Source organism: Nanorana parkeri, unplaced genomic scaffold (genome assembly GCF_000935625.1).
Source record: "Nanorana parkeri isolate BGI_ZX_2015 unplaced genomic scaffold, ASM93562v1 scaffold78, whole genome shotgun sequence".
Classification (NCBI taxonomy): domain Eukaryota; kingdom Metazoa; phylum Chordata; class Amphibia; order Anura; family Dicroglossidae; genus Nanorana; species Nanorana parkeri.
Window position 1 is genome coordinate 1,807,682 of NW_017306346.1, and position 13,465 is coordinate 1,821,146.

The following is a 13,465-nucleotide window of genomic DNA, read 5'->3' on the forward strand; positions in this document are numbered from 1 at the left end:
GCATTGCGCTGTATAATGTACTATTGCTGGGTTTTGTAGTCCTCTATAGCTAGTGGTATTCGGCATTGCGCTGTATAATGTACTATTGCTGGGTTTTGTAGTCCTCTATAGCTAGTGGTATTCGGCATTGCGCTGTATAATGTACTATTGCTGGGTTTTGTAGTCCTCTATAGCTGAAGGTATTCCGCATTGCGCTGTATAATGTATTATTGCTGGGATTTGTAGTCCTCTATACAGCGCAATGCAGAATACCACCCGCTATAGAGGGATACAACAAATCTCAGCAATAGTACATTATACATACATGCTGGGATTTGTAGTCCTCTGTATAATATATAGCACAATGTACCATCAGCTATAGAGAAATACGTATACTAGCAATACATTATAGAGCATCATGTGGGGGGAAGTGCAGGCTTACTTGAGCAGTCTTCCAGCAACTTGCTTCCAAGATAGGGCCTGTCTATCGGCAATTGTCATCCCCCCACACCTGCTCCTCCTTACATCTTCACTTCTTCTCTCCGCGTCCCTGTGCTGATCGTGGATGTGTGAGGGCGGTGAACGTGAAGCGGGGAGGAGGTGTGGCGTGTGGGTGCGGGCGGGTCTGGCAGCGGCGCGCGCGAGGTGGTGAGGAGGTGCGGCGCGCAGCGTGTGTGGAGCCGTGAACAGGGCCAACTAACCAGAAGCCGATTAATCGATGATTGAAAAAGTTGACAACTTTTTCAATAATCGATTATAATCGATTATGTCGATTAGTTGTTGCAGCCCTACCAGCATTACAGATAAAGTGCTACAATGTCATCACACACTCTAGGCAAGGTGGTCATACGCAAATAGATTTGTGATCAAGCTAGATACAAAGGATTGCAAACAAGCAATATATCATCAATTAAAATATTAAACAATGCAACATATAGGGTATTGATTGAAAATATGAGTGATGTGAAACGAGTGATGTGCCCATACACCTTACGAATATCGGCCGATTTTAGCTTGCGATCGCATTTTCGTCCGATATTCGTAAAGGTGCCCATAGACTGTGCGATTATCGCACGATAATCGCGGGAAATCCCGCGATCGTATGATAATCGCAAAGTGTATGGCAGGCGTGCGACCGTTTTTACTGTACGGTCGCACGTCTTTTGTCTAAGGAGCATGTTCGAAAACCAGCAGAAAATCTTACGATTTTCGGATGGTTTGTGGCATGCTCGGGAGACAAATGCCGAACGGGCCGGTGTGCGCACGCGCACACTGCCCGTTCAGCATTGCAGTCATCGCAAGCCCGCCCCTCAGCGGGGCGGGCTTGCGATGATCGCAAGTACGATCTGCCTGTCCAAGATGGGCAGATCGTATGTTTTTTTTATTACTTTAAAAGTAATAAAGTGTAAATGTATGGCCACCTTCAGGTTGATGGGCAGTGTACAACCGCAAATACTGTACAATAGTACGACTTTTGACTTTCCAGCAGGTTAGAAAACTGACAATTTTCGCAAGGTTGGTGGCGTTTCCTTGCGTCAAAAATCGTACGATTAACACTGCTCATCTGCAAACGAAAATCCGCGCCGTCGATTAACGAAATTTGTCCAGGTGATTTCTGCTAAAGACTGCTAATTGAACTGTGCAATGGTCGGGGCAGGATGGTGCTGCCGTACGAAAATCGTACAACGGTTCGATAATCAGACGGAAATTTTTGTCCGAATATTGCATGGTGTATGGGCACCTTTACCCTAGGTTGATTGACACACATGCAGGTATTTGTTCACTTGATTAGAAGCAATTGATAAAATCCTGTCACGCCTGATCGATTTGCCAGCATCAAAATTGAACAAAAGTGCACTAAATAAACTAAAAAGAGGGTCTGTGGTTTACAGTTCCTGTCCATATTATTATTCAACCATTTACTTTCATTAAATGATCAATTAACTGATAATATAGATACGTGTGTGGCCACCTTAAGTGCACCAGGAGCTTTCAAAGGAACTCTCTCCTTTGTAAAGCATGGAGAAGCTTTTATTACCTCTTTTGGGGTGATTTACTAAAAGCAAATTTGCTGTTCACAAGGGAATTGTCACTTTGCAATGGAATTTTCCCCTAGCTTATTGAACGAAGTGAAGCTCTGCTGATGTCCATCATCCAATCATGTGTAAGCAAAAAAATGTTTTATTATTTTACTTGCACGTGATTGGGTATTGCTAACAAGGTTAATTTTCACCACATTCACTAAGCTAAGTGAAAATTCCATTGCAAAGTTCAAATTTATTTGTACAGTGAACAGCCTATTTTTCTTTAGTAAATCAACTGCTATGTTTCTTTAAAGGTTGTTTAAAAATTCCACAAGCATAAAAATTATGTAAATAGGTCCTTCCAGTGTTATCAATCAGTTTACAGCTATTCTTGTCTGAACTCTGACCTTTCTGAACCCTATCACTGCACAGAGGATAGTCTTTTTTAACAATATCTGTATAATTTATTGTATTACCCATGTCAGCTATATTACTCATACACATATATAAAGTAATCAGTCATATATATATAATTTCTAGGCTGCCTTTTTATTGGCCTAAGTCATTCCAATTTTCCTTAAAATTTCTCTTTTGTTTCACAGGCTTGTTGTCCATATATCACCTATGCATTTGAAGATGGATAGGTTTAGACTGCATATCTGGCAGACATCCCAATTTTTAATAGGTCGTACATCAAAAGCCTACTGATGAGCCTGAAATGAAAATGGCCTAACAAGAAACCAACATCATTACTTAAATTCATACTGCTGCCAAGATTCAAATGTTAAAGTTACGACTTTAATTTGCTAAGTGCAATGTCCTTCTACCACTCTCTATTTCTTTCTCTCTTGCTCCTCTCTCAATCTTAAACAGCTCCAGGAGAGCAGGAAATAAAGACAGTAACTGACAGTATGGTAGGGTAAGGGATTAGGTCTTTCCATTTACTTTAACACAATCACAGTTTGTTGTTCCTGGATGAATGATTTCTCTGCAGATCAATATCACAAAACATAAGTGGGAAGAGTATAAGAGGTCTGCAGTTCACTGGCAGCTGCAGTACTACCTGGGCTGCTTTAGAACATAAGAACAAGCCTTTTAAGTGGAACTCTTTTAACCTTTATATTTTCAATTTTAATTGTTATATTTCAGTTGCACCAGATAGACTTAACGTTTTTTAATTTGTTTTTGGAAATATGTTAACTATCATAGCTTTATCAGAACTAGGGATGAGTAAACTGGACAAAGTTCACAGCAGGTTTGGCAAACCCAGCATAAAGTCTGCTAACCCTCAGCAAGGCACCAAACCACAATGAAGTCTATGGAAGCTGAATCTTATATTTTTTTGTCATTTTTAAGGCCAAATTTGCATGCTATTGTTAAAAAAAGATAAACATAAAATAAATCTTTTTTAAAAAACATGCTTTGGGGATGTGCAATAGGTTGCAAAGCAGTACAATGTACTCCTTTTAAAAGTGAAATTGTTTGTTTACAATCAGTGGCCGGAGATGTGTCATTTAGCAACACCAAATTCTCATGGACAGCTTTAGCGACACCGTAGTCTAGTATCACATATTTCCTATGTAATTTACTTTTTTTACTTAGAGGTGGGCGATCACCAGGCAGGGATCATAGCATATAGTCAGCTGGATTTTACAAAAAATAAGCACTGGGTGAAGGACATCGTGCGGCTGTTTTATTGGACTTGATTTGTTATGGAGTACAGATGTCTCTCTGGCTGGCACCTGCGACAAACTAGAGCGGTGAAGCTGGGATGTGAAGGGAGCAGTGGAGGTCTCTCTTTTTATTTAAATGTTGATTTTTTTTTACTGTAAATTATTGCTTTGATTAAATACAGCAGGACCCCAACTAAAGCCTCACAGTTTACAACCACTCCAGTCACACCCTCTATTACTCTGGCACTTCTACACATCGATCTAGATACTTTCCCTATTTCCTCCAAGAACAATCATTTCACACAACTTTATGCTGCTGTCCTATTGATTGTACATAAGTGGCGCACTTCTTCCCCTCCAAATGTCTCAGAAGTTGTCGGTCTAACCAGTGCTCTTAGGAACGTACATTCTCATATATAAATCATAGATACTCCACGTTTTGTCGGTACTGGGAAAAATGGCTCCTCAAGGCCATTTGTACATTGTGACCTCATGGAGTTTGCTTTAATTGATGCACAAACATAGGGGTCTATTCACGAATATGCCGAGGGCAGCCGAGTGAATGACCGATCTGAAGTGAAGTGAATCTGAAATCAGCCGTATATCGGCTTGCTTCGTGTGGCTTCGGGTCGGCCGAACATGCTCAGCATGTTCGGCTGACCCTAAGTGCAGAAGGAGTTCGACTCAGCCGATCCAACATCTGGATCGGCTGAGCCGAAAATCCCAACCCTCTTCTCCTTTACCCTTTACCTTCCTCCCCCCTCTTTATGATATTTATTATCGTTGCATTTCTACAGATCATATAGAACGCCAGCCTTGTGTTTCATACCTTGTAATTCTTTATACTCCCGACCTGTTTTGTTGAAACACATGTTATAGTAGTACATGTAATATTTCTACGTGTCATTGTATCTGCACATTGGCTTCTACAAAATTCAATAAAGATATATTGTTGAAAAAAAAAAAAACTAAAGCCATAGTTCTCTTTTAATACCAAAGCTCTTGGTCACTCAGAGGGGACTGGTGGTTCTGGCAGGTCGATGGATGAGGCCATTGAGGAATAGGTGTTAGAGGTGACTTAGGTGTCATCATCACCATGGTAAAAGACATGGCCCAACACCATCAGCTTCGGTGTGCCCTGTCCCACATCCTTCCCAGCCAGCAGCAAATGTACCCAGTGTGTCATAAAGGCCATGTAATATCCCTGGCCAAGCTAGCTGGGCCATGTTCTGGGGTCATGTGGACTCTGTTGCTGTCTGCATGGTCCATGGTCAAGGAGACATAAACTTCCACATGCTAGTGGAGTGCAGGTGGGCAAGTCCTTCTGGGTAAAAAAAAATGGTGACTGCCACTGTGGTGCAGCACAGATCACATAGTTGCAAAAGGGGCAGACTCCACCAGCTGGAATAAGACCAGCTGTAAAATGAGAAATTTTGCCAAGCTGGCACTGAGACCTTGGGTTGGGAGGGGGGGGTGTTAGGAGCCTGCATTTAGTCTTACTCTATGTGGCCCCATGCTGACCCTCTTTCCTGCTTTGTGCCACCAGGTACATCTCTCAAACTCTTTATTAGACTCTCATCCCTATTGCTAACAAAGGGGGTTGTTAGGAAGAAGTAGCATAACAACTGCATGCCAATTTAAAACAATTAAGCTTTTGTAAAAGTAAACAAAAAACCCACTACAGCAAGGAAAATGTTGTATTAGGATGATATGATTAGCTCCTCCAAAATAAAGCTTACTCCAACAAGTTCACCATTATAAACAAGCTTTAGCCAGCTAGACAAAATGGAATCTGTAATATCAGATACCTTTGGCACATAAAGGCTCCATAACACAGCAGGAAATCCTGAAGCATTACCAAAGTATCCCTCCTCAGAAATTGAATTGTGCAGAAACTTCCAAGTGAGACACTTCATTTCAGCAGATTTCAACATTTCCATCTATATCATACTCTGACTTTTAATTTATCTTTAATCAAGTTCTTGAAGGAAATAATAACTGGCATGTATTTGCTTTTGTAGAATGATCTCCAATCGTCTCACATCAGTTTCATGAGATTTTGGGAATGCTATTTTTGCAAACCATCCTACAGCAGTTTGAAAAGTTCATCAAACATTTCTACATTGCAACTAAATGTGCCATGTCCCCATCTTCATAGAAACCTCTCCTATGAGACATGGATCTAGTCCTTTATTAATTCTTTTTCTTTGAATTAGATTAATCTGAACAAACTTGGTATACTGCCACTGGCTATTATCTGACTATTATCTACCTTTTTTAATGATTCCCTTTTTAGTTTCCTTCTTCTTCTACTTTAATAATCCTCATGCAGTCACCACCCTAAATATTATAAATGATTACATTAATAACAATATTGCTCTGCTTACTGCTGTGTTTACTTTGATATGGTTTGCATTTTCTTACCTAACACAATAGTGTTAGGTCGAGGATGGGCCAGTAGCCTGCACCTGTCTAGTATGTGATCGAGCACGATTACATACTAGACAGACTCAGGCCAGTGGTCCATCCTCGACACCCAAAGGTCAACAGGGTCATTTGTTCTAAGGGTGTCTGTATCTGCCCTCCAAAGATCGGAGGTTAGTGCTGCTAGCAGTCAGGCCTGGGCAATGCATTGTGAGGAAGGACTTAAAATAACCTCGCCCAGGCTGCCACAGCCACTTCTGCTTCTCCTTTTTACCAACTTGAGGATCCAAGGCACTTGGCCATGATCCTGCACAATCTCTGGATATGACAAGAGATTGCTGCACAGTAGCTGTTTTCAGATGGTGCATTTGTTGCTGACTCTGTGATTGGCAGTATGAGTTCTGGCATTTCCTCCTTGTAACGTGTATCCAAAAGGGTTGTCAACCAATAATGGTCCCTCTCCTGAGGTGTGCCATGTCCTGGCTGTCAGCAAATTTACCCAGTCTGCTGTGAATGAGTACTGCCCCTGCTAGTGCTTGCTGGACCACGTGTCTTTGGCCACGTGTCTAGACTGTGCTGCTGACTGCATGCTTCAGTGACACAGAAACATTACCTTTCACATGCTGGTGGAGGGCAGGGATGCCCTTCTGGGTGAAAAATAGTGGCTGGGTACCTAGCACTGTGGTACAGCATAGGCTGCAAATTTACTGAAGCGGCAGACTGCACCAGCTAGAATGGGAACAGCTGTAAAGCCAGCAATTTTGGCAGGGCGCTGGACATGGGGGTGGCTAGGTTTTTTCTTGTGCTCCAGCAGCTGGGGAAGATGCAACTGCCTGCTCTAGGATGTAGTTGAAGATGATGGTGGGCTGGGGTTAGGAGACTTAGAACATGGTTGAAGCCTCCGCTTGGCCTGTTAAGCATGGAGATATATGGACCACCTTCCCCACTTGATGTGCCATAAGCTATGCCTCTCAAACCCCCTGTGTATCCCTATTAGTTGAGGCCACATATATTGCAGCAGATGCAAACGGGGATTCTCTTGGAGTGGCAGATGAGGTGGAAGATTGCGGGCCTTTTGCAGCTAATCCAAATCATTCATGTGCTGCTCCCACCGAGCATTTGCGTCTACTCAAGCAGGTGGTACCAAAATTATCGGTAGATTTACTATGTTTGATAAACTGCAAGCAGAGGCTGCAAACCACTACGATGCTGTCTGCAGCACATGTGTGAATAAAAGCCAGGACTACTGAGCTCTGCGGAGCAGACCTGGGGGTTACAGTGGAAAACATGCCCTGCCACTCAATGGAGCGTACCACCACTTTAGCTGTAGATGCAGAACCCACTTACTCATTAATAACTGTGTGAAGAATCCCTGCCTCTCCCTTTCAGGCATATGGAAATAAGGAATTGCCAAGTGTTTAGGGCTGCAACAACTAATCGATGATATTCGATGATGGAAAATGTTGTCAACGTTTTCCATCATCGATTAGTTGGCCTTCTCAACGCTCCACACACGCCGCTCCACAAACACCGCTTCTCACTCATGCCTCACTCAGTTCTCAGACCCGCTCGCAGCTGCCAGACCCACCCAGCCGCTGCCAGACCCGCCCGCATCCACGATTGGCACAGGGAGGTGGCACAGGGACACGAGGAGAAGATGAAGCAAGGAGGAGCAGGCGTGGGGGGAAGGCAGCCCCCTACAGACAGGCCCGATCTCGGAAGACCGGTGCTGGGAGAATGCTCAGCTAATCAATTTTGAAAATAATTGTTAGCTGCAGCCCTACAAGTGTTATTACCAGCTATGGCATGCAGCAGGGGGATGGAGGATGTGGTGCTTTGTTGCACTTCACAATCTGGTGATTCGGTGCAATAAACTTGATTACAATAGTATGTGGTGATGTACTGCTAACAAAAGGCAGCTTTGCCACTAAGAAGGTCACTGCTGAAATATACAAATAACTAGAGATGCACGGAAATTAAAATTTCAAAACCAAAAAAAGGAAAAAAAATGTCAGGCCGAAACCAAAAATTTTGTTTTTTATTTTAATTTTTTCAATTTTTAAAAAATATTTGATTTATTTTTTAAATTTTTTTATATTTTATTTTTATTCATTTTTATTAAATATTTTTATTTTTTACTTTACTTTTAGGGGCTTTGGGGAAATATTGGGGGTCTAAACAGAGCCATGATATTTCCCTTTTAAAATAGAAAAAGAGATTGAGGACACAGAGTCCTCAATCTCTTTTTCTGCAGCCCCTGTTATAAATAAACAGAAAGCCTCTATACTGAGTGTTCCTGTTCATTGATAACTTGAGGACAGAGTATGTTTACTATAACCACAATCATGAATGAACAGGAGGTGATGTAGATCACTTCCCATTCATTCATAATTGAGGATATAGTAAACATATTCTGTCCTCAATTATTTACAAACCCTCACTGATCGCAGAGTGTTTGTACCGCTCTCCATCCTGACAGCTGTCACAGGAGGCTGAGTGAGCGTTGCAGGAGGAGAGCTCAGCCTCCAGGGACAGCGCTGACTGTCTCCGCCCACACACCCCTATGCCACAGGAGGCTGAGCGATGTGGGAGAAGAGAAGCCGGCCGCTTACAGCGCTCTCCTCCGGCAGCACTTGGCCACCTGTGACAGTTCCTCTCCTCCCCACTCGGACACAGAGCAGCGCCCAGCGGGGAGGAGAGAATAGGATGCACCGCTATATCGGCAAGAAAATGGCACTTTCGGAACTTTGCCAAAAGTGCCATTTTCGCCTGATAGTTTCGGAGGATGATATATCGGTGCATCCCTACAAATAACACAAACCCCCCCTTAAAAAAACCAAAACTAAAACATGAAACCTCATAATGAAAACACTATATACCAAACCCTTTTTTAAAAATGTTTTTACATTTCTTTTAGTTTTTCTTTTTATATTTATTTAACTAGCAGAAATTTAAAAATAAAATAAAATTGAAAGGCAATAAAATAAACCCCCTCCCCAATAAAACAACGAGAAGCAAAGGAGAGGGAACAGCAGCTACACAGCAAAAGATGTTGTTGCTGACATTCACAAAAAAGGTAGCCCTAACAAGGACTGTTGGGTCTATTCATTGTGAATAAAATGGGTGGTGCACGATTCACAGTAATGCAGCACTGAACCGCACAGTGAATACAGTGGTGGGTGTAAACTCCAGTCTCTCTAACCCACCGCACAGTAATTCACTATAATGTTGCAGGGCAATATACAGTACTGTAGGTAGCACTGTACAGAAGTCACTATGTCTCCCTGAAATTGCTCTTAATAAAAGCTGTCCATATCAAATTTCAACACACACTGACAAAAGGCTAAAGTGAAAGCTGACTTTAAATGGGAGGGGCCTGGCACAATTTGCACACCGCTATTATTTGATTATACAATGCTACCACAGATCAGATGTCATGCAATGCATTATGGGGTTGCCTTGGGCGTACCATCTGCATTACTGCAAACTTGAACCTGATCCCTACTGACCACTAACAGGGAACCCCCATGGTGCTCAAAATTACCGTAACTACACCACTGATAGACTATACTACAAATACTACACAAACAAATGTAACATCAGAAGTGGAAAATTTTGCAAACTGGGAAAAAATAGAATAAGCATTTGGCTCAAACAAGTCACAGATGCTCTAGAAAAGAACATCTGGAGAAACACTTCAACCCATATTTCAGATATATTTCTAAGTAAAGCAATTACTCTGCATAGTATTATAGCTAAATGCAGCCTGCCCAAAACAACATATTTTATAAGTGTTTTTACAATAAGAAATGTTACAGTATGAACATATCATGCACACTGGGGAAGTGTTAAAGAGACAACTGCCTGATAGTCTATGCTTCAGCCAATTCAAATTACACTATCACTGTTATAAAGCAGTGCCGACTCTCACTGACAGTTCTGAATCACTGGGATAAATAGGACAAATTGTGATTCAGATATAACCCTGTATACAAACCAAGCTGTATTACATGAAAGCATAATTATTTAGATTTCTGTATTATGATAAATATTTACAGAAAGGATAAGATTTTCTTTATTTCTTTATTTTTATTTTACAGGGCGTATCATTTTGAATTTTGATTTAAGTGTTTAAGACAGGTTGATAGCTTTCACTTGCAAATGCCAGATTGAATTTATAACAAACTCATGAGTCAGGTACTCATTTTCATATTGAATGAAGCAATGGACCTGTTGGCAGAAACAAGTAATGAGTGTTGCTAGACATTTAAATTGCATTCCAGCTGATTTATTACAGGCAATTTTATATATGGGTAGTACATATGGGTAATTTTTAGGACATGTGACAAAAGGAAGATTACATCATATTGATTAGCTGAAACGTATGCATATAAAAATATTTTTAGCTTATACCATTTATTAAGTAAAACTGCATATTTGGCAATTATAGTGCAGCCATAATAAATTATGGGCCCTGATTCTTAAAGGAGAACTATGGGGTCAGTCTTTTCCCCATAGTTCTCCTTAGGGTAACGGGAGGACACAAACTAGCGTCCTCCCATTACCCTAAGCTCAGTATACCCTGAGCTACAGCTCGCGGTATACTGAGACGCCGCAGCCGGAGCGGATCCCGACGTAGATGGCGGGATCCGCCCAGCTGCGTGAGTGACAGCTGGCTCTGCCTATCTAGAGGCAGAGCCAGCTGTACCCGCCCCCTCCTCCGTCCGTTCCGCCAGTCAGCGCTGGCAGATCGGAGCGGGGAGAGGGGAATCCAGCACCTCCCCCTGTCACGGCAGAGAGCCGTGACAGGATCGAGAGGCGAGCGAACCCGGTATGTGTTTGCTCACCTCCCGATCTACTGAGACCGACCTGTGACAGTCTCATTGTCACAGGTCGGCTAGAACTATGAGGTGAGTGAAAAGCACTCACCTCATAGTTCTCCTTTAACCCTCTGAAAATTTACTATGTATAGACAATAAAAAAAACTTTCTGTTAGTGTAAAGTAAATTTTTTAATGGCAACCATTCACCCTCAAACATGTTCAAGCATCCAATCTCCAAACATAATTGCTATGATAGTCCAGCTTTTCAGGAATCACTTTTTTATTCTATACTTACATTCTTTCTTTGTCAGAACAGAACTGTCAGAAGTGCCAGCTAGTGAAGACATCGCATCTTACTGTATATAGACTATTTGAAAACTCTACTAGTGTAACTTGACGCTTTTAAAGAAAATAAATCTGCAATAGGTATTTGTAATCATCTAAATTTCTTTTTTTTTTAAAGGCTATTATACTGTACCTTTCAGAAATGATTAGATTTCTTATTTTTTACTTTTATTCTCTCCCTGGCACAGCAGAAGTATCATGCTATAAGGCTGTCATACCTTCTGCTTGAACTGATAACAAAGTTTCAAAAAACAGTAAAATAGCAAATGTTCGGTAAGGCCCACATAACGGGGCGTCTGGGGACCATATAAGCTAACACTGAGCTGACATTTCTGCCTTGACAGAAAGAGAATACAGATGAATAACAGCACATACACCTATGTCTGAAAGGCTGCACTGTTATAGCAACATGAAATTGTAGCTTTATCAAACAAATACCTATACTGGACTGGTTTATAGAGGTGAAAAGCATGACTGTATTTGTCATATAAGCACTTGAAAAAGGGCCCCCCAATACCATCAGAAATACTCTATACATTAACAAGACCTCAGTTTAAATGCATCTTCTCCTCTGTCTCTCAACCTCTCTCTCTGTCTCTCAACCTCTCTCTCTGTCTCTCAACCTCTCATCTGATTTGGGGCTTTCTGGTAAGAATGCGACAAGGCAACTCTACGTTTGTTCCAATGTAAATTACAGTCACATGCCTAAAATAAAAATGAATAACAGTTGAAGGTTTATGAACTGAGGCTATAAAACTGTCTATAAAAAAGCAAAACCAAAAAGTTAATACGAGTCACCTATTATCATAAAACTGTAGCGCCATATAAATTTGTTACAATATGTCACATTTGCTCAAAGCCATTCATTTGTACTTATCAAATCCTTACCTTGACAGAAAGAGAATACAGATGAATAACAGCACATACACCTATGTCTGAAAGGCTGCACTGTTATAGCAACATGAAATTGTAGCTTTATCAAACAAATACCTATACTGGACTGGTTTATAGAGGTGAAAAGCATGACTGTATTTGTCATATAAGCACTTGAAAAAGGGCCCCCCAATACCATCAGAAATACTCTATACATTAACAAGACCTCAGTTTAAATGCATCTTCTCCTCTGTCTCTCTCCCTCTCTCTGTCTCTCAACCTCTCTCTCTGTCTCTCAACCTCTCTCTCTCTCTCCCCCCCCCTATATATATTGCATGCCTGGATTCTTTTATACAGAAAGATCCAACTTGTATAGTAAAGGTTGAACTGTTAGATAGTGTGTTTTGGATCGTACATTCCGGAGGAGGAGGCAGAGATTAGCTGCCACTGTCTCTGGCAAAATGAGAGACCCTCTACATAGCATTCATCCAAGATCTAGTGACGTATTGGACATACAGAAATCAATTAAAGGATTATTTACAGTGGCATATCAAAGGTACTTGCAGGCACCATTATATGGCTGCATATTAGTAGTACTGTTTGAACACATTGATAAACTTTACATTTTTTCTTTACAATGTGCTGTTTGGCAAACTATTACTTAGTTTAACAGTTAAATTAACAGCTTTGAAATAAAAGAATGAGTTTTGGAAATTCAAAACATAAGCGGTTTTCCACATAATAAAGCTTTGCATAACAAAATATGAAAAAAACTAAAACATTTAAGGCGGAATCCAGTAAGACAGATATTACTACACCAGTAATGCTACATAATATCAGGTTAAAGATGTGAGCAATCTTTTTTTTTAAGGTCTTATCATAGACAGGTGTCATTTCATGTTGACAGCCCAACATTTTGTGGAACAGATTTTGTCTGTTCAGTGCATCCATGAACAAAATATAATGTACATGCTTAGCATCAGTTTACTGCAGTGATGTATGGCTATAATTTAAGAGATGAAAATACATGTGCACAATAGGCAAGATATACTAAATTATATATACGTTTGGCATTGGTGGTCAAGCAAACCAGCCCCTACAAGTGTACATATGACTAATTGCAGTACATGTTTCAAACATATATCAGCTAAATGCTTGTTTTCCTCTCCTGTCTATGGGGCTATATATCTCTTAGTTATCTTGCATGTGTTTTTTACGTAGGAACAATACAACAATAAATGCAAATTTATATCACTCAGGGCGACAGCAAAACACATGGAAAGTCAAAATAGCAAAGTGTATGCTTCAGGGGGGGGGGGGGGGGG

The 13,465-nt window shown here is 41.0% G+C and overlaps 1 protein-coding gene across 1 annotated transcript in view; it reads right to left on the minus strand.

Moving 5' to 3' along the window:
- Positions 1-13,465, minus strand: part of CSGALNACT1 (chondroitin sulfate N-acetylgalactosaminyltransferase 1) — a 106,968-nt gene that overhangs the window by 91,924 nt on the left and 1,579 nt on the right. The window lies entirely within an intron of this gene.